At 36.6% G+C, this 23,108-nt stretch overlaps 2 pseudogenes; one reads left to right on the top strand and one right to left on the bottom strand.

Moving 5' to 3' along the window:
* The first annotated feature begins 400 nt into the window (after positions 1 to 400).
* Positions 401 to 1,342, top strand: LOC107513735 (annotated as a pseudogene).
* Positions 1,343 to 1,774: 432 nt separating this feature from the next.
* The window catches only part of LOC107508210, a 132,214-nt pseudogene continuing 110,880 nt past the window's right edge, over positions 1,775 to 23,108 (bottom strand).

Below are 23,108 nucleotides of genomic sequence, written 5' to 3'. Positions count from 1 at the left end.
TTTCAGTAAGGAATTTGGTTTGTGTTGTGTGTGGTACTGGGATCCCTTGCAGAATTACAAACAAAATGGTGACCTGGTTGGTACCTTAAGAGGGCCTCTGTGGCTTCTTTTTGGTTGAGGAGACTTGTGAGGCTCACAAGTCTCCGTCCAGGACCCAGCAGCTGTGGCGTGGGTGGGCGTGGTAACCAGTGCCAGTATTTGCACCCTGGTGGCAGGGTTAGTGCTGGCCTAGTACATATTCACCTGAAGAGGAAGCCAGGGTGGAAGAATAAAATCATCGAGATGCCTATATGCAACTTCTGCATTTCTGAATATTGCTTACCACCTATGCTGTTGTTCCAGGACGAATTCAAAGACAGAAGAACTCAAAATGCCTTCAGAAAGATTGGACAACCAAGATATGACTAATCAAGATTCTGCTGATGTGTGAAAATAATTCTAGAATTTCAGGAATTTTCAGTTCCCATCAGGAACCTACAAAAGTAGAAGAAATGATCTGTAGTCTTATCAGAGGAGGAGCTGTCAAACTTCAGAGAAAAACAGACTTTGATATGACACTGAATAGATTTTCCTCTAAAAGGAAAAGATGTCCAACATGTCATAATGTCATTGTAAACTGTAATCTGGTTTCAGATGAATGTCAAAAAAAGTCATTGCAACTAAAAGAAAAATATCGTGCTACCGAAATTGGTTCTGTTCTTACTATAGAAGAAAGTACCCTTATATGGTAGAATAGTACACTAAATCACACGGTTTGCTTGCTGAACAGGCTTTACCGAAAGCTACAATTAAAGAAATTGTAGTGGAATCTGATGTTTTGCTCAAGGAAGGGTATGAGAATTTCGTTGATAAGCTTTGACAACACAGTATCCCTGTATTCATATTTTCGGCTGGTATTGGTAATATGCTAGAGGAGATTATCTGTCAAGTTGGTGTCTATTATCCAAAAATTGAAGTAGTTTCCAACTTCATGGATTTTGATGACGGTGGGATGCTCAAAGGATTTAAAGGAGAATTAATTCATATATTTAACAAACATTATGGTGCCTTGAGGAACACAGAATATTTCAATCAACTAAAAGACAATAGCAACATAATTCTGCTGGGAGACTCTCAAGGAAATTTAAGAATGGCAGACAGGGAGGCCAATGTTGAACACGTTCTGAAAACTGGATATCTAAATGATAGAGTGGATGCACTTTTAGAAAAGTACATGGACTCTTATGATATTGTTCTAGTAAAAGAAAGATGAATTATTGGAGGTGCCAACTCTATCTTACAAAATAAAAAATCTGTAAATGAGCATTCTTCAAGAAGACATCTCTCCAGTGGGTACCATTGATGCAAGAACTGCTTGTGTGTTCATCTTGCTAAAAGACTTTAATTTATAATATATTCTTGCTCTTGAGGTTTTTTTCTCTACATTAGAGAAGAGTTTTCAGACATGCTTAATCCATCACAGCTGGAAGCTCCTTTTTCTCCACCTCTCTCAATACACTCCTCTCCAGGCTTTTAACATTCAAAAAAAAAAAAAAAAATCTTAAAATAAAGGGCATCTCTGTGTTAAAACTATACTGAGAGGAGACAAGGACAAAGGTATAGAAGACTATGGATAGGAGGCTATTAAACTAATCCAGGCAAGAGATGATGGTGGTAATGGTAAAGAGTGGTGGGACGTGGCTGAATTCTGGATATAATTTGAAGGTAAATCTAACGAGAGTTATTGATGAATGTGATATGGGATATGGAAAAAAATTAATGATGACTCTGCAGTTCATTGTCTGAGCAGCTGAAAGTTGCCACCAAAGGAGATGGGAGCAAACTGCAGTAAAAAAAAAAAAAAAAAACAGGTGGCAGGGGAAAATCGGGAGCTCTGGCTTGGATGAAGGGAGTTTGAAATGTCTACGAAACAGACTAGTGAAGATATGAAGTAGACAGCTGGAGTGTAAGAGAAGAGGTTTCGGTTGAAGATATTAATTTGGCAGTCTTTAATGCAAAGATGGATTTAAAGCCTTGAGGCTGCATGAGATCATGTAAGGAGTGAGTACAGGTGGAATGAGAGGTCTAAGGACTGAACTGAAGGAATTCCAACATTTAAAGATTAGAGGAAATAGCTAAAGAGATTCAGAAGGACCATTCCTTCTGAACAGAGAGGGAGGAGTAAAACCAGGAGAGGGTGGTGTCCTGGGAGCCAAGTGAAGACAACATTTCTAGGAGGAGGGTGATTGACTGCGGTAAACGCTGCTGCCAGGTCAAGTTAAGAGAGGAATTTGGCACTGGACAGTCATTATTAACCTAAGAAAAGCAATTTTAGTGGAGTGGAGGGGATGAAATGCTGTCTAGAGTTGGGTTCATGATAGATAGCAGGAGAGAAATAAAAGACAGTGAATATTGACAATTGTTTGAGAAAGTTTTTATGGGTGTATGTGATGAAAAGAAAAGAAAAGCAGTGGAATCTGGAGGAAGCAGTAGGAATCAATATAAGTGTTAGTTTTTTTAGATGGGAGAGTAGATGGAATGTTTATATGCTAATGAGAATGTTTCAGTAGAGAGGAAAAGAATGGATGCTGCAGGAGAGAGAGGGGAGGATCGTTGTTCCTGAGCAAATGAGCGGAGACAGGGTCTAGTGCACAGGGGTCTGGCTTCATCCAAGCTCATCCATAGTAATAGGTGAGATGATGATAGGTGGGAGATACAGTAGGGACTTGGGGAAGTTCTGGGTTTTCTTGTTTGTTTGTTTTTTGTTTTTTTATCTTTTTATTTTTTGGTGAGAACATTAAAGTTCTATTCTCTTAGCAAATGTTAATTATACAATACAGTGTTATCAACCAAAGTCACCTGTTTTACATTATATACTCAGATCTTATTCATATTATAGCTGAAATTATGTACCCTTTTACCAACATCTTCCAATTTCCCCCATCCTCTAGCCCCTGGCAACTACTTTTCTACTCTCTGTTTCTATGAATTTGAATTGTTCTTTTTCTAAAGATTCCCCATGTAAGTGATATTGTGTAGTATTTGTCTTTCTCTGGCTCATTTTACTTAGCACAATGCTTTCATGTTGGAAATGTTAGGATTTCCTTCCTTCGGATGGCTAAGTAATATTCCATTGCAAATATGTAGCACTTTTTCTGAAGTTCTGTGTTTATGCTTCAAAAATGTGAAGTTAGTTCATTGGTGAGAGTAAAGGAGGACTTGGGTGGGAAGGTGTGAGGTGGGAGACTACTATTCATTATTATGGTCCCTACATTACTGCTTGTGAATTAAAACTATGTGCACATACTAATTTAATAACATAAATATTTTTTAAAAGGAAGAAAGGAGAATGTCTGGTTTACTTCTATAGGGAAATATTGAGGCAGTCCTCGAGATGAATGGGGGCCAGAGAAACCACAGAGGAGAGGAAAGACCAAGTGTGTAGCCATGGTATTTTAGAAGACACCAAGTATCAGAACATATGAAAAAAATTTTGAGGCTCTTAAAGCATGAAGAATATGAGAAGTATAAAATCACATTACTTCATTTCAGCTAGTTTCCTATTGGGAAGGATTCCATCCCTTATAATTTCAAATATATTTCAGTGGTCAAGCAATGCTAACCGTAACATTTCTGCCTTTCATTCTCAAACAAATCGTTATTCAGCTCTATGGATGGAGGTGTTAGGAACAGTATACCTGTGAAAGGGAGCTTTTTAGCATCCTTTCCTAACGTGAAGACTCTCTCTCTCTGCCTCTGTCTCTTACTTTCTCTGTACCCCACACTGCTCTCTCTACCTTCCTCCTTCATCCAGTAGCGAGACATGGGCTTCCATACATCATATTCTCAGTGAGGATCTTCTTTATTTTCCTGGGAATCTCCTTCCTTTCTCCCTCTTCTTATTTAAATCATACTTATTTTTCAAAATTTAGATCACATTTTAATTTTCTTGTTGAAACTTCTTTTGAACATTCTTTTGATCACTCCCCAGTTACCTTCTCTTCTTTTTCTTTAATTCTCTCTATACCTGGAGTGATAAAAAAATCTATGGTTGGGAATAGTGAAAGGGTGTTAGAGTATGCAGAACTGGTGAGAATCTGTATGTGGAAAGCTCCCTATTAAGAAATTAAAAGTTAAAAACAAACTTTTAATAAAGTAGCTTAGAAGAGAAAAGGAAGTTTTCAACGTGGCAGCGTCGAACTAAAAATCAGGAAATTTGGAATTTAGCCCTAATTCTGTCAGTAGCTGTAGAGCTTTGATCAAGTTATGTAACATCTCTGGCCCTTAGTAGCCTTGTTTTTAAAATTAATGGGCTAGACTAGGAAATTCAACACTAGATGCAATGGCTAATATGCAAATGTTCAGTTGTGTTTTAAAAAATTTTTCAATGACAGTTGACATATATTTAGTTTCAGGTATACAACATAGTGAGTCAACATTTATGGACCTTAAAAAGTGATCACCACAACAAGTCTAGTAACCATCTGATTTAGGTGTTTTTGGAAGTAGGGAGAGTGTTAGTTGGGGGCAGATTTTTGCCTTGATGGGAATGTAGGATTATGTGTTGTCTCTGGATTTTATGTCCCTCAGACATTGTGCATTGTTGGAACCATTCACTTTCCTTTTGAGCGACCATCTGCCCCCTGGGCTTTTTACATGCTATACCTGCTTTTGCTAGTCATGATCTTTGTTCCAATCCACTTACGTTGGCCCACTCCTTCATAATCTACATCTTCTCAGCTTTATACCTATTCGTTCTTTCTTATTTTTCTATCTCTAATTCTCTTTTCAGACTTAATGTTCAGTATTATATTCTTGGCTACAAATCTGTTTCCACCTTGATATCTGACCTGGCTGTGGATCTAATTCTATCTTGAGTACATATTTCTCCTTGCTCTATTGAAGTTGAATATCTTGGGGTCTACTTCCTTCTGAGACTCAGACTCAAGGAAATCACTCCAATATTCTAGGTCCAGGCAATGACTCTGAAGTTGGTGTCAACTTGACAATGCAATTGTAGTTTCCTGCATGTCAGAATCAATGTTTTGTTTTGTTTTGTTTCTGAACATTTTCTCCAACAACCTCATATAATCTTGAACTCTTATCAGATGCTTCCTCTTTGTAAATTCATACATCTCTACTTTTCACAACCCCATCTAGCTTACTTTTTATTGGAAGACCTTATAAAAACAAAAGGAAGAGTAGACAAAGAACTTAAAAGTCAAGAAACAAGAGTGACTTGTTTCTTTCTCTTTTATTTTCTCCTTTTCTGAACTTTAATATAGTAATAGGAGTTGTACTATATGACTACTAATATCTTTGTTTAAATTTAATGAAACATATCTATTCTAAATAATCATCCTGCTTTTTCTTTCAGGCTACTGTATTTTATCATTCTATTAATATCTTATTTCTAATTTCTTATAATTAAATTCATTAATTGATTTCCTATTAAATAATTTCACACTGCACAATGAACCCCAGTGGCTGGCTGAATAAAGCAAGTATCAGTTTTGTTGTAGGAACAGAAACTCATATAAACTAGCTTAGGTCAGAAACAAAAAGAGGAATTTATTGATTGTGCAAAAGTACCCCCTAGTAACTATATAGTAATAATTATAGAGCTATGTCATAAGGCACTGGAACCAGAACAAGAAAATTTGAATCCAAAGTTATTTGCTCTGTCTTTCTTAGAATGTTTGATCTCTTGGCTCAGCTTCTTTTGGTGCATCCACCTTATTTTTCCTCAATCTTACTGTAGATTATTTTACAATGCTGTAGCCTACCTGTTGGTCCCAGCCTCTGCTTTTTCTGACTCCCTAGTTTTAGCATCGGAAACCAAGTGAAGTCTAGCTTCTGTATTTCAATTCTAAATTCCAAGAAGAGATTCTGATTGCATTTTTGGTCAACTACAAACTTTTTGTCCAATCAGCAATAGTGAGTGAGGGAGTGAAACATGCCCTATAAACATGGCTACAAATGTGGCGTGGGCACATTGTTGCATTTACTCCAGAAGGTCCCAAAAATGTTGGTATAGAATAGTTCCTCAACACACATTTGTTACATTTAATGTCAGGCTCACAAGTAAAATTTATACAAAATAAACCTTTCCAATTTCCTTGGATTCTTTCTTGTGTTGTTATTATAGTTGTTATTATAATCACTAAAGCTAAAGATAAGGTATGGCTGATGTCTGAATATAGAAACAAAATAACTGAGTGCTCTTTGGAGATTTAGCCTGAAAGGCAATTAATGTAGGCAGGAGGCAAAAGAACTAAAATATTGCAATATGCTGATAGGCTCTACAGCCAGATCACAAGGAAACCTGCAGAACTATGAAAGATTTCTGCTGGGATTGCTAACAAACCATTTTCTCATACGGTGAAGGGAAAACATAAAAACAGAATCTTTAAGTCATGCCCTACACAAAACAAAATCGTTCATTCCCTGTGGCTAAAAACACGGAGAATCTATAGATCGAAGGCTGGGAACTGCCAGCAGAACTTTCACATTACATAGACTTACCTTTTCTTGCTATACACTCTTATCTTTTCTCACTGTATGCCCATATCATCAAAAGAAACTGGGCAAACAAAATCTTTAAACTGTAATTCACAGAAAAATAAGAATGATAAATAAACTAAATTCCCCAACACTCTGGGTCCCTCTCAGTGCCTTTCTCTCAATTCCTCCTGGTGTCTTTTGCTCTGTCCTTCTCTTTGTCCCTCTGAGTATCTCTCAGGCTCTCTCACTCTCTGCTTCTGGGAGGAGACCATGCTCTGTCTATGGAGTGTTATCTCTTCTCTAATAAACTTTGCTTTTGACTCTAACTTTGGCGTGTGTTTGAATTCTTTCTTGCACTCAGAGAACCCCGTCGTTCGATACAGGCCCACTTGGGGGAATTTTCAGCTTCCTGCATCACAATCACTTTTTAACATAGTAAGTATTTTAGATTTTGACTTAGTTGTCTTTCTTTGGGTGAAAATTTGTTTGATCCTGTCTTACCATTTGAAAAGTCATAGCGTATAAATTTTATGCATTCTTGTAAAGTTCAAACGCATTACCTTTTGTTGACAGGTACTAATTTATATGAGGAAGGCAAAGGAAAATTGATTCAAATGAATGACTTAAGTTCAGAAATATGCTAATTAATAGGTTTTCCAATTGGTTTTCCTTTTTTTTTTTTTTAAGTTTTGCCCAAAGTCTGCTGATTAGGTATGATTGCTTTGTGACTCTGGAGGGCATCTGAAAGCATAATCATTGACCTGGGGAAGTAAGACCTGGTTTAGGACCTGGTTTTGGAGACTGATCCTATAAGATGTTAAAGCAGCACCATCTAATATAAATGTAATGTGAGCCATACATAAAATTTTGATTTTCTAGTAATCAGATTAAAAAAAATCAATCAGGATAATTTTAATAGTTATATTTAAACTGAAATATCCAAAATATTTTTACTTTAATATGTTATCAACATAAGAATTATTAATGAGATATTTTACACTTTTTTATACTGTCTTTGAAATCCAGTGTATTTTATACTAGTAGCATAAGTTTCAATTCAGATGCTAATTTTTCAATGATTAAAGAGGAATATAGTTCTACCCAAAAAAACAAATTTGTATTTAATGGAAAACTAATTACACTGCTTCAGGTTTTTAACTTAAAAGTAAATGAATTAAAATTAAGTAAAACAAAAAAAAATCATTTCTCAAACTGCACTAGCTCCATTGCAAATTCTCATAGACACATGTGGCTAGTGATCATGGGGTCAGACAGTACAGCTTTAGAAGGTGAGCTTCACGGGAGTTGAGACCAATGTTTAATCTTCTGCTAATGGAGCTTAATTTAAGAAGAAATTTTATAAGGAATAGCTCCACTCTGTTACTGCTCAAATGTTACTTAGAACTTTGCCTCTGAACCTCTTCTGTTGACAGTTTGTTCAGGTCGTCTTACCCTCCCACTGCAACTGGCCCCAGTCACCCTGCTGTAACTTTGCCAGGCCAACCCCGTAGGGGTGATCCAGTCCCAGGCTCTGCAATGTTCCATTCCCCCCTTCCCCCATGCCTTTCTCCAGTGTAGACTTTCTTATAGTTTGTTCCTTAGGCAATAGTCCTGTGACATCCCCCATGACCTTAAATGAGCTTGGCAAATGTTGCAAACTTGGAGATTAGCATATCAAAGACTCCAAGAACTACTACAGCCAAGGAACTTGCTTTACTTTGCTTAACTCGTTTTCCAAACTTAGTTGACCAAAAGTCTCTTTTTAAGAATAACATCAAATTATTTACTACTGTTCTACATGCATCAGATGCCTTCAGAAATACTCTTCTGGTTGGCTAGATGTTGCTTGATTCTGACACCTGTCCATGCTTGGCTTCATGTCCTTGAATGTACCGTTCTGATACCTATCCATAGGCACATCTGTTGTTTTTGTCTGAACATCATCTATTTCCTTTCTCCTGGTATCAAAATCTTCCTTTCTATGGGGAATTCATTCTGCATGGGTTGGATGTGACATCTTCCACCTAGGAAGTTAGAGGTGGGCCCATGTTGTGGAGACTGTTATTGTGCATTCTCACTTTCTTCCGGGCCACATAGTCAGACTACATTTCCCTGCCTCCCTTCCCTTTAGGAGTGGGCAAGTAATTAAGATTGTACCATTGAACTGTGAGTAAATGTGATGTATACAAGTTCTGGGCCAAGGCCTTAAGACAGCAGTCATGCTTCCTCTGTGCTCTCATTTCCCTTCCTCAAAGCTAGAACATAAATGTGCTTTTTACTCAGGTTTGTCTATATAGACTCTAGAGGCTCAAGGAGAAACAAAATGAAAGAATCCTAGATTCCTGAATGACTCCATAGAGCAGGGCCCCACTGATGTGAAATTTCACCTCAGTTTGGAACATGGGAGAAAAGTATTCCTCTGTTTTCTTGAAGGCACTGAATTGCTTTTGAATCTCTTTGCTATGGAAGTGTAGCATTACTCTAGCAAGTATAGTGCATGACTCATTTCTAGCCAAACAAACTGCCCTACTTTTGCTGGCTATGATGAATGTTCCAGGAACTGGCATGAGACCCAGTTCAGGTGGTGACTGACTACACAGATTAGTCAGTCATTCTTTGGATGTTTATAACAGTTAGTTGGATTCTTTCTTCTTGTAGTAATAGTTAACTTGTAGAATGTGTATCCATAACCATGTTTTATACCACTAGGAGAAGGCTTACTTGATAATTAAGCCAACTCTACTTGAGAAATGGTATTGGAAATGATTAGAGACAGAGCACCCAGATCTGGCTATGTTTCAAATGGGATCACCATTGGACTTGCTAGTTGTATAAAATAATGTTAACACGTTTGCTTAATTTAGCTTGAATAGGATTAATGTTACTTGCAGTGAGTTCTGCCAAATAAACTATCCGGTTTTTTTTTTCCTTCTTATTCTAACACTTTTCTAACACTTTCCCTTGCCACTAGACAATGTCTGTTATTGAAACGTGACTGTGGCCATGCCCATGCTTCCTTGCCAGAACGAATCAGGGAAGATTCTGCTTATCCTGCACAGGAGATTCAGGAGAACCATCTCCTCTTTAGGAATGAAATAAAGTTAAAACTTTTTATTATGATAACCCTTTATGTGTTAGAGGATGAGTCAGAGTATACCTCACTGACTTGGGGAATTCAGCTTCTTTTCAGCCTTCAGCACTTTTCTTTTTTCTTTTTTTTTCAACGGATATGAGAGGGATGCTACAATAGATAAGGGGATTTCCTGGACCAAAGGAGACATGGCTACTTCTTAGATCGACAAAGACCATTTAGATTAGAAAGGAATTTACGAGACAGGGAAGCACAACCCCGCCATGAGTGTATGGAATAAAATATATTATTGGAAATAGATTGTACACAATTGTGGGAGTAGCTGGGGAAGCAAAGGCCCAGAAGGAGAAGTTGGAGATCAGGAGAAGAGACCTAATCAGTTTTCCTAACGTACTGGCATGGTTGTGTAAGACAGAATGTGCAGAATAGATAGAAGTCAAGGATATCCAGTCCCTGAAATGAGAACATTAAGGGGAAGTTCATGGCCAAGTCTCTGGGAAGTTATTGACTCTGTGGGTCTATGGCTAAACTTCTGGTGATGGGCATAGGGCCTCTGTTAAGCAGCAAGGCTAACAGTTAGGAAAAAGTGTTAGGGGGCAGCAGAAAGTAAGGGAAAGCTGGAATTTTCTGGGCACCTCTGCATTATTCTGTTATTCTATCTCACATCGAAGATCTTCGGAGAATAATAGTGACTATTTCACTTGTCTCCCAAAACACAAGTTCTTTTAGTCCATGCTAACCTGAAACCATATAGGACAAGACATTCTGTAAAATATAGTTTTCAGCTTGACCAGATTGAATTTTGAAAAACCCAGCACAAGATCCATCTCTCGGTGGTGATATCAGTGCAAATCATGAGCTATCCACTAAAAGGCAGCACTTATGTACAAAGTACAGATGATACAACGCACCCTTCATGGAGCAAACAGGGCTGCTATATCAGGTTAATGCTTTCTCTATAGCTTAAAGACTCTTTGAGTCTTTAAGTAGATCCTCCATTTGGACTGTTCCCTCAACAAAGAGATTCCTGACCCCGCCTGTCATCCTGTTTCTTCCTTGCCATTGGATTGTTAAAGCTCGACATCTGGTTGCCTCCTTTTCATTTTACCAAATTGTTCAGCAGTAATGTTTGCCCAAGCCCTAACTTAATATTATTGCTCTTAATTGTTTAGTCTGGACCTATACTGGCTTGGGATGCTCATGTCTCTTGCCAGGCCAGGTTCTTGGCTAAACCCCAACCCCTCCTACAGCCATGCCTATAAGGCTCTATCACCTCAGCTTCTGGGGAGATCAGCTTTCCTTTAGACTTAGTAAAAGAGTATACCAACTGCTTTGACATTGAAACTCAGGTATTATTAGAGATTTTTTTTTCCTGTAGTTAGCAGGATTTCTCTCATCTAAACAAAGGAGTTTTCTATATTTGAATATGAACTAAATAGATTGACTCAAAGGACAAATAGAGCTAAGGAAAGCATATAAATTTGGTGCCAACAGACTAGCTTTTATATATGTATTGTAGTAATTAGGTACATAAAAACAAACAAACAAACAAACCCCAATTGCTGCAAACATTGGGTCTGGCTCTAGACCCATCCTTTAGATCAGAATATGAATGAGAATTCAGATGTGAGATTAGGCTTCTAAAAGCAGAAGTTCAGCTAGGAGGGTAGGTAGGAATGTCTTGCCTATCCTGTCAAGTAATTTGTACCTTTCTCAAGCATGTTTTATTTAAATTAGACTAATGACTGGATTCGAATCACAATTGTAGCTGTTTTTACCATTGTAATTTTGGACACATTTAAACTTTCTGAGTCTTTGTTTCTTCATCTATAAAATGAATAATTCTTACCTTTTGGGATTGTTGGAAACATTAGATATTAGAACAAAAGCATCTGAAGTGCCAGACATACAGTTTGTGATGAAATTGAAGCCCTTATTGTACTATTAAATTCTAGGGCCTTATCCCTAGCTTGACAACTACTCAAACTCAATTACTAAATTTAAGCAGACTTCAAAGAACTACAACAAGAGGAAGCCATCAACTATTAGTTCCAGCAGGTCTCTTGATTGTGCAAGCTTGTTCTTGTTGAATGTTCAGGATGTGGAGTGAAATAAACTGCCCTAGTGAAATGGATACAGGAGGAACTCAAAGCCCCAGTTTGACATGAACACTCACCTGACCTAATAAACCAAAGTTTAAGGATTGAAATGTGGTGATTTGGGGTCTGAGTTCCTCTCACCAACAAATCTAAATCATAGTCATAGCATTTCTCCCCACACAGCATGTGTTGAGCAAAGTAGTCCTTGAGGATTTAATGACACTGTACTGGCTGTGGAGGGCTAACTCTGGACTTCTTACCAGGAACTGGTTTAAGGCACTGTTTTCTAAACCTTTATTACTAGCAGCTGCACAAAAAAAATCCCTCCTACAAGATGCATACTGCTGGGATACTATTCTTAATTCTCTTGTAGCAGCATTTTGGAGCTGAATACTCCCACGTAGGAGAAATGTCTTTACCACTGAATGGCATTTAGCTCCTAAAGGCTCAGAAGGAACCAGCTCTATAATAGTCTACCATACCTATGTAGAACTTTGAGCATCTGCACACCATGTGCAAACTTACCCAGTGTCAAGGTGAGCTGACTTCTGCCTTCAGAATCAAAGAGCCAGATCCACAAATCCACAAATAAAAATAGAATTCTTAACTTGGTCTGAAAAAAACTCAGTAGGTTATTTGGGCATCATCTGATACCTGCAGGCACTGGAAAATTTCTATAAAGAGTTGATAGCAGAATGGCTTTTATTCATGCCTAGTATTACCTCTTGATCTTATTGTCATTGAATTTTCAACTAATGTTAACTTTTGTGATTCATATTCTATGAATTGTTATTTTTATGGATTTGGTGATTTCATGTTTATGTATTTTGTAGCAATACTGAGAGATAAAGGATTAAAAACATAAAACACTATGTGCCAGGCACAGATCTAAGCATTTTATTTACTCCATATAACTCTCCTATAAGGTAATTCTTATTCATATCATCACCATCATCATTCACATTTTACAGGTGAGAAATTTCAAGTATAAAGTAAAATTGATTATCTAAGGTCACATAGCTGGTAAATGATAGCACTTGGATTCAGATCTAGGCAGCCCGGCTTCATAGTTCATGCTCTAACCACCATACAATACTGCCAGTAAGTTTAATGAAGCCCAGACTCAGGCAGTGAATTGACCAGGGACTCACAGTTGTTAATAAATTAAACCACTGTTCTAACTCAGGTTTTTGGATTCTAAGGTTCATATTCTTTCTAACTATTCCATGCTTCTATCAGTTTACAAAGTATAGCCTTGGGCAAATCATTTGCTTTTATAGATCTTCGTTTTTCACCTATAAAATGGAAAAATAGTATTTATTTCTCAAAGGTATTCTGAGTATTACATAAAATTAATTACACAAATGTTTAACTCAGTGCTTGGCACATAATAAGTGCTCATTAAATATTGACTTACTAGCTAGTGGAGTCTCAAAAAAGCCTCCTTATTCTCAATAATTTGTAAGACTAGATTTACCAAGAACATGTTAACTCTGGAAAGTACAATGTGTAAAAACAAAATTGGTGGTTTTACATAATTTCTGTTTTTTAAACCTTGAAAATTGCATTTAGATTTGGTTGACTCTAGAACTAGATGATTGTATCATGGAAATATCTCTTATCAAGGGCAGAAATGTTGTTGTAGAGGCCTTTAAAATCCCACTGCAATTAGGGCTCCTTAAAAAAATTAGGTATTTGTGAACTATGCCTATGTACTGTCTTAAAATAGCAAAAAATATTTTATTTCCATATCAAAATGTTAAGGTGAGTTAATGCTGGAACATTCTTTTTTCTCATTCTAAAATAAGGTCTGTTTACCTGATTTAATCTGTTTTCTCATTGTCTGATGATGCTTTTGTTGACAGAATCAATGGAAATTATTAGGCTAAGTTGTAGGGCTCTTTTTTCTTTTCCTATAAATAAAATTATGGTGTACTTGTCAGATTTCAAAGATTTGCTGAAACATGGTATAAATGTGCCCTATATAATTGTACTATGGAAAGTAAAAGATCTAGACAATAAAAGGCAAGAGCCAAGAATATTATGAACTCAAAATGGATAGGAATATTTTTATAATGTAGGTAGTAGCTGGAAACATCAATAGAATAATAATGTTAGTGGTTTTGGAGGATGGTGTTCATTTCAATGTGTTTTAGAGGATATATGCAATATTTTTTGCATTCATAGGTCCATTTCTGTTCATGTCCACTGCCCAGTCCACCAGCTCTTACCTATGCAAGACATTAGCCTCTTGATCCTCACCACTGAGGTCATATTATGCTCACACACAAACTTATTGATTACCCATTGCACTCGAGATGAAATCTAACTTAATCTGACATCAAGGTACACCATTATGATGAGCATTATATAAGATAATATAAATTGATTCATTAATACTCATGCAGAGGTTTGGAGAAACATGGCAGAGTGAGAGATGACCCCAGATCTCTCCCTTTGAAACAACAATAGGCTGAACATCTAAAACTCAACAAAAAATGCCCAAACTGCACACCAGCATGTCTGAGCGTGGGATCTGCACATAAGAGCTACCACAGGTCAGAACCTAGTGGCAGACTGGGAGAAATAAAGAAGCTGCCTCTTACGGCCTCCAGAGCTCCCTGAAACGGAAGGGGGAGGAGAGAAGGTGTGGCGAGTTCCCTGAACACTCCTGCCTGAGAGAGTTGTGAGTTCCATGCAGCCAGCAGCAGGGCCCAGTTATCAGGTTAGAAAGCAGAGAAGCAGACAGCAGAGAAACAACTGTTGATTTTTACCAGCCACAGTTGCAAAATGAGGCTGAAATGCAGCCCACAACCCCCAATCCAGAAAGCCCCTCCCCTCATACCCTCTGAGACAAACACTGCAGAGTCCCAGGGGAATCTGAGCAAATGCTGCTACAACTGTTTGCTAACACTGACAGAGACTGAAACCGAGGGTAGCAAGAGTGATTAATATCTACAGGAAAATAACGAGGCATTATTAAGGTTTTATATAGAGCAGGGATACAAGAGACTTAGATGTCAGCTATTGGAAACCAAAAGAAAAGTGCCTTTTTTGCAGCAGGCTAAAGAGAGATCTTTATATAATAAATCTTCTTTCTGGAAAAACATCAGAATATACTACCATTAATGCCCAGGTGGAGAAATAATCCATTAAACACCATGAACAGCCAAGGAGACAAGGCATCTCAGAAAGAAAGAGAAAAATCTCCTGAAAATAAGCTTACAGACATAGAAATATGTGACTTAAATGACAGAAAATTAAGGATGCTACTTCTGAAAAACCCCAGTGAGTTCTGAAACAAGACATATCAACAATTTCAGGAATTGAAAAACAACTAGATGAGCAGAACAAGGAGATTGAAACTCTCAAAAAGAACAGAATAGATATTCTGGAGGTAAAACAAACAAACAAACAAACAAAAACCCAAAAACCACATTGCAAGAGTTGGAAAATGAAATAGCAAGCTTGGAAAATAGAGTCGACCAAAAGGAGGAAAGGATTAGTGATATTGAAGACAGAAATCTAGAAATAAATCAGAAGGAAGAATAAAGAAACTAAAAATGAAAAATAATGAAAGAAAAATTCAAGAACTAGCTGATACCATCAGGAGAGGAAACATAAGGATAATGGGCATTCTTGAAGGCAAGAAAAAGGAGCAGGGACTAGAAAGCATTTTCAGGCGAATAAAAGGACAAGGAAGCAATGAAAACACCGAGCTACCAGAAAGCAAAAGATAAAATGGCCATAAGAAGACCTCATATTTCAATAATCACCCTAAATGTAAATGAACTGAACTCACCAATAAAAAGGCACAGAGTTGGAGAATGGATCAAAAAACAAAATCTAACCATATGCTGCCTCCAGGAGACACATCTCAGCTCCAAAGACAAATATAGACTCAAAGTGAAAGGGTGGAAAATAATATTTCAAGCGAATGGCATTCAGAGAAAAGCAGGAGGAACAGTGTTAATATCAGACGAAATAGACTTCAAAATACAAAAAGTAGAGAAAAATACTGAGGGACACTTCATGATCATAAAAGGAATCATGCACCAAGAAGACATAACACTTATTAATATCTACGCTCCCAATCAGGGAGCACCTAAATATGTAAAGCACTTACTAACAGAACTAAAGGGAAAAACAGACCAAAACACTATATTAGTAGGGGATCTAAATACCCCACTGTCCAATATGGACAAATCATCCAAACAGAAAATTAATAAGGAAATAACATCCTTAAATGACACATTAGATCAACTGGACATAATTGACATTTATAGAACTTTCCATCTCAAAACAGCTGTTTATACATTCTTCTCTAGTGCACATGGACCATTCTCAAAAATCGACCACATACCGGGACACAGAGATAGCCTCAACAAATATAAGAGGATTGAAATCATACCAACCATATTCTCTGATCATAATGCTTTGAAACTAGAGATCGACTGCAAAAAGAAATCAGGAAGAACCATAAATACATAGAGATTAAACAACATGCTACTGAAGAATAACTAGGTCATGGAAGAAATAAAAAGAGAGACCAAGAGATACATAGAAATGAATGATAATGATAGTACAACATATCGAAACTTTTGGGACATGGCAAAAGTTATCATAAGAGGAAAGTTCATATCATTACAGGCCTACCTCCGAAAACAAGAACAAGCCCAAATAAATAAGCTAATGCTTCATCTTAAAAAACTAGAAAAGGAAGAACAAATGAAGCCTAAAGTCAGCAGAAGGAAAGAAATCATCAAAATTAGAGCAGAAATAAGTGAAATTGAAAACAAAACAAAAAGAAAAAAAGAAAAAAAGAAATGTAACAAAGAGCTGGTTCTTTGAGAAGGTTAATAAAATTGAAAAACCCCTGGCTAGATTCACTAAAGAAAAAAGAGAAAGGACACAAATAAACAAAATCAGGGATGAAAGAGGGGAAATTATGACTGATATCACAGAAATGCAAAGGATCACACAAGAATACTATGAAAAAGTATATAATACCAAATTTAATAACTGAGAAGAAATGGACCAATACTTGGTAAAAAAACAACCTTCCGAGACTGAATCAAGAAGAACTGGAAAATCTAAATAGACTGATCAGCAGTATGGAAATTGAAACAATCATCAAAAACCTACCAAAAAGTAAAAGTCCAGGGCCAGATGGCTTCACCAGTGAATTCTACCAAAGATTCAAAGATTTAATACTTATTTTCCTCAAACTATTCCAAAAAATCGAAGAGGAAGCAATACTTACCAACTCATTTTATGAGGCCAATATTACTCTGATACCAAAACCTGGTAAAGATAATGCAAAAAAAGTAAACTACAGACCAATATCTTTCATGAACACAGATGCAAAAATCCTAAATAAGATATTAGTGAACCAAATACAGCAACAAATTAAAAAGATTATACATCATGATCAAGTGGGCTTCATCCCAGGGGCATAGGATGGTTCGGCATATGTAAATCAATTAATATGATATACCACATAAACAGATTAAAAAATAAGAATCATATGATCGTATCAATAGATGCAGAAAAAGCCTTCAGCAAGATATAGCATTCATGTATGATCAAAACACTTCACAAAATTGGTATAGAAGGAAAGTACCTTAACCTAATTAAGGCCATATATGACAAATTCTGAACCAACATTATACTTAATGATGAAAAATTAAAACTTTCCCTCTTAGATCAGGAATAAGGCAAGGCCACCCACTATCACCACTCTTAATATAACATTGGAGGTCCTAGCGAGTGCAATCAGACAAAAGAAAGGTATTAAATACATCCAAACAGGAAACGAGGAAGTCAAACTGTCACTATTTGCAGATGACATGATTCTTTTTATATAAAACCCTAAAGACTCCACAAGAACACTACTAGAAACAATAAGCAACTACAGTAGAGTTTCTGGATACAAAATCAACGTTCAAAAATCCATAGTCTTCCTATACTCTAATAATGAAGTGTCACCAAAAGAAGTAGAAAAAATAATTTCTTTTGCAATTGCAACAAAAAGAATCAAATACCAAGGAGTAAATTTAATGAAACATATGAAAGACCTATATAATGAAAATTATAAGACCCTATTAAAAGAAATTGAAGAAGATACAAAGAAATGGAAAGATTTTCCATGTTCTTAGATTAGAAGAATCAACATAGTTAAAATGACCATATTACCTAAAGTATTATACAGATTTAATGCAATCCCCATCAAAATCTCATCAGCATATTTTAAAGAAATAGAAAAAAAAAATTATCAGATTTGTATGGAAGCACAAAAGGCCCCGAATCGCCAAAGCCATCCTGAGAAAAAAAGAATGAGGCTGAAGTCATCACTCTTCCCTACTTCAAATTATACTACACAGTGACAGTTATCAAAACAGCATGGCATTGGCAGGCAAAATAGACATGCGGACTAGTGGAACAGAATCGAGAGTCCAGAAGTAAACTCATGTATATATGAACAAATAATTTTTGACAAAGAAGCCAAAAACATACAGTGGAGAAAGAAAAGCCTCTTCAATAAATGGTGCTGGGAAAACTGGAAAGCCATCTGTCAATGAATGAAACTAGACTGTTGTCTGTCATCACACACCAAAATGAACTCAAAATGGATTAAGGATCTGAATATAAGACCTGAAACAATAAAATGCATAGAAGAAAACATAGGAACTAAACTCAAGGACCTTAGACTTAAAGAGGATTTTATGAATTTAACCTCAGAAGCAAGGGAAGTAAAAGCTAAAATAAATGAATGGGATTCATCAAAAGAAACTGTCAACAAGGTAAAGAGAGAACTAACTGAATGGGAAAATATATTTGCAAGCAACGCCTCTGATGAGGGCCTAATATCCAAAATATACAAAGAACTCAAACGATTCAATTAACAACGACAAAACAAATGATCCAGTCAAAAAATGGGTAGAGGACCTGAACAGACACTTTTCCCTAGAGGACATACAAATGGCCGACAAATACATGAAAAGATGCTCATCACCAGCTATTAGGGAAATATGAATCAAAACCACAATGAGATACCATCTCACATCTGTTAGAATAGCTATAATCAACAGGACTAGTCATAACAAATGTTGAAGAGGATGCAGAGAAAAAGGAACTCTCATATACCTCTTGGTGGAACTCCAAATTGGTACAGCCACTATGAAAAACAGAATGGAAGCAACCGAAATGTTCTATGATAGATGATTGGCTAAAGAAGCTGTGGTACATATATACAATGGAATATTACTCAGCCATAAGAAGAAATGAAATACTGCCATTTGTGACAACATGAAAAGACTTCAAGATAATCATGCTAAGTGAAATAAGCCAGACAGAAAAAGTTGAAAATCACATCCTATCACTTATATGTGGGATATAAACCTAGAAGCAACAAATGAACAGGACAAACAAACAGAGACTCATGGACGTGGACTATGGACTAGTGGTTACCAGAGGGTAGGAGTTAGGGGAGGAGTGGGTAGTTAGATGGTTAAAGGGGGTCAAATACAGGGGTTAGAGGGAGGGTGAAGTGGATAAAGGGGGTTGAATATATGGTAGCTGAAGGAAGCTGGACTTGGGGTGGTAAACACACAATAGAATATACAAATGTCAAATTATGTACACCTGAAAATTATATAATTGTATTAACTAATGTTACCCCAATAAACCTAATTTTAAAAAATTGAAAAAAAAAAATACTCATCCACTATAGGTTTACTGACATCTCGCTGGCCCATTCCCTGTGCTAAACTTTGGGCATGTATGGAGATCACGGTTCCTGCCCTCAAAGCAAAATGTTAGTTTTTTAGAGAGGAAGACAGATAAGCAAAACATCATTCACATTGCAGGGTGGTAAGTGTGTAATCGAAGTAAACCAAGGATACTGTGGAAATTCAAAAGAAAGCCACAAACCTTTCCAGCTTACCTCCCATTACTTTATTCAAACTCTCTGTGCTAGATTAATCTATTTGCAATTCTCTCAAATATCATGTACGTTCCCCACCTCTCTGGCTTTGATTATACGGTGTTTCTTTCATGTTCTATCTCTTCATTCTCTGTTCATTCATTCAATCAGTATGGATCGAAAGTGTACTGCATGCCAGAACATGTGTGCTATACACTGCCAATAAATGAAGGAGAAGCACAGCCCTGCCCTCATGACGTGGCAGCATTGCCTTTCCTAACCCCTCCTGCTCCCTCTAAATGCTCCTTCCCTGACCACTAAGCCCAGGTTTCCTCGTTCTTGAACTCCAGTAAACATTGTCTGTCACATGTCAAATTTTGTACAGTTATCAGCAGACCAATTAGTATTTGCTGGTTGATTATCTATGGTAATAGAAAGTGCAAATATCACAGGAGATAAAAATTTTAGGTTGTTTAATAAAAACTCTGCTTTATTCTTTTAGCTGAATGATGGTTGGTAAGACCTATGGAGACTTAGTCTCCTCATCTGTTAAAGGAACAAAATGAATTAGAAATTTAAGCTCTCCTCTAAGTATGCAATTATATGTTTTTTAATGTAAAATTTTGGCATGAATTTAATAAACTAGATTGAATTTCTTTGTGTTTTATTTCTAATGCTACAAGAAGGGGAAGAAGGCCAAGGTGGAGAAAGATGAGGATATAGAAGAAAAGGAGAAGCAGCAAGGGTTTCATAAAGAAAGGGTTGGAAACTTACTGAAATAAGGGCAAAGACTTTTTGCAGAGAGTATCCCCTTTTCCGGGCTTCTTTCTATGCCCTATGTCAAATCTTGTTAAAAAAAACTGTATTCGTTGTTAGCCCTTTGCACAGAATTCATATACTGAAAATCAATGTCTGGATTGTGGAATGGAAATTGTATGATTAAACTCGTAAATCTCCCAAAATATTCCTCATGTGATTGAGGTAATAAAAGTTAAGAGTATTTCTTTATAATTATATTTCAATAAGTTTCCATGTTAAAATTTCCCAAAACAAATAATCTATTCTGGGTTTTCATATGTTTCTTGTATTATAATCAAGGATCATGAACAAACTCCATTTTTTTCTTAGATGTTTACTGGGTGATTCACTTTATTTCAATATCTATTTTATTAAGCACCTACTGAATGCTAGACAAAGCGTTTATATAACTGATAAATGAAAAGTAGTTTCTATTCTCAAGATGTTTATAATCATTGGAAATACCTATTTGTCATAAAAACAAGTACATTACAATGTTTTACATGACATACATATCTACATTTATTTTAAATTTTTTCATGCTTTGTGTGCATATATATGCATATACCCACATAGACATATACTCATACATTCATAACATTCTGGTGTAAATATGCATATGCATATATGTGAGCATGGAGAAAAATATTTATTTGTGTATGTTTACAAACACACTTCTACATATCACACCAAAAGAAAATTTTCATACTTACGAGAGACCATATCACTTAGAAAAGTTTTGTAAATTATAGATGACGTTATTTATTATTCTACATATTTTGGATCATGCCCTCCTTGCAAATCTGATGAAAGGTATGAAACCTCTCCAAAGAAAGTACCCAATGATGTAAAATTTTAGAAATTTTGCGGACTCCCTGAAATCTTTCCTTGTACCCTGGGCTGAGAACCTCAGAGGCAAGAGTTCTGAAGATGTGGAATTGCAAGGTATTGCCCTGTCCGACAGCTTGATGCCAGCTTTTTAAAATAAAATGTCCACAAATCCCTATTAAAATACAAATGGAACACCAAAACCCTGCACAATTCAAAGATCTCTGTAGTGATTTCAAATGAATGTAAACAGCCCAATGAATTAATCACTCACAGGTATATTTAAATATCATTTCATATTTTTTTATAAATCAGTACATGTAAATATTAATTTTTCCTATAGCAAATCATTGGTAGGCTCATATAGTTATTGTTGGAAAGATTTGCCTCTTTAGGGGAGAGGTAACCTCGTTTGATGGGATTTCAAGATGTTAATTTATTGCTGTTTTGCCAACTCCTTTTTCATAAATTTCCCTGTATCAGATCTAAGCTCTGGAAATTGTTACTGAGACAGAAAAAGGGGCCGCTTGGCTGCCTGCATCTAAGCCAAAGAAGAGAGATGAGCAAGTGTTGCAGCAAAGAAAGTAAGGTTTGTTAGAGAGTTGCAAGTCCCAGAGACACAAGCAAGCTATCTTCAAAAGGCCTGGCTCCCCAAGTATCTCAGGAGTACAGATTATATAGGGAAAAATCAGTAGTCATAGAAACTAAGGGAGTTGGGGTCGTGAGTGCTACTGCTTGCAGGATTAGAGGGGAATGAAGTAATCGATCATTGTATTAGGTTCTGGAATCAGCCACGTCACTATCCTGTCTGGTCTTGCGGCCTGGTCCTATGACTGGTGGGGTCGTGATTCTGCCTCAATGGGCCTGAGGCTGGAACACATCTAATGCCAAGATGTTATCCTTAGTCTAAAGTCCAACATAAACCTATTGTCCTCATGATTATGGACCTGAGGGTCAGTTAAAATTATGTCCTAAGGCTTAATGATTAAAGGAGCAGGCATACAGAGGATAAGGGTGGAAAAAAGCAAGTGAGTCACAGCACCATTATCTGGGCAAAACCAGCTTGAATCAGGAAAAAAAAAAAAAAAAAACCTATATTAAAGAAACGAAGTTTGTGTGCAGTTACAAAATCAGATTGTTAGTCTTTTGTTTTTGATAGCAGCGATTGCTTTCTTGAATTGCCATTTCAGTACGGGCAGCTTCGTCTTGTTCTCTGATGTTATGCAAAAACACATCTGCCTTTTAACTTGTTTGATCTAGACCTCATTGCCATATGCATTTCCTACCCTTTGATCCCTCTTTGCGTTGCAATTTATCAGTATCAAAAAGCTGTGGCTGAAGGATGGGGAAATTCAAAGGTGCCCAGTGTTGCTTTTGGCCCTGGATCTAGAAAATCAAATTAGTCACATATCTGGCATGTTTTCTGTTACTGAATTGCATGCATCACAAGAGTACAGCTTTCCTCTTTATTTACTGAGTCATGTAAAGGATGGAATGTAAGCTTTATCTTTAAAATTATGAGGAACTTTCTCCCCTACTCATAGCACACAGCAACTTAGTCATCTATATGAGATCCTTTTCAAAATCTTACTGAATAACTTCCCTTCTTAACAATTATCAGTTTTAATTTTACATTATTTTTGTGTGATTATTTAATTAATATTTGTCTTCGCTATTATATTGTGAGCATCATGTGTCAGGAAGCATGTCAAGATGGGTCATCTTTATATTCCTAGCACCTAGCACAGCGCCTGACATAGAGCAGGTGATAACGTGTGTGGAATGAATTTAACCTTGCCCAAATATTTGGAAACTTTCTTCTTTGGAATCATCTTCAGAGCCTGTTTCCTAGCAATAAGCGAATGGTTGTCTTAATTTTCTCTGA

Source organism: Rousettus aegyptiacus, unplaced genomic scaffold (genome assembly GCF_014176215.1).
Source record: "Rousettus aegyptiacus isolate mRouAeg1 unplaced genomic scaffold, mRouAeg1.p scaffold_m13_p_2, whole genome shotgun sequence".
Classification (NCBI taxonomy): domain Eukaryota; kingdom Metazoa; phylum Chordata; class Mammalia; order Chiroptera; family Pteropodidae; genus Rousettus; species Rousettus aegyptiacus.
This window is presented reverse-complemented; position numbering and strand designations above follow the sequence as displayed.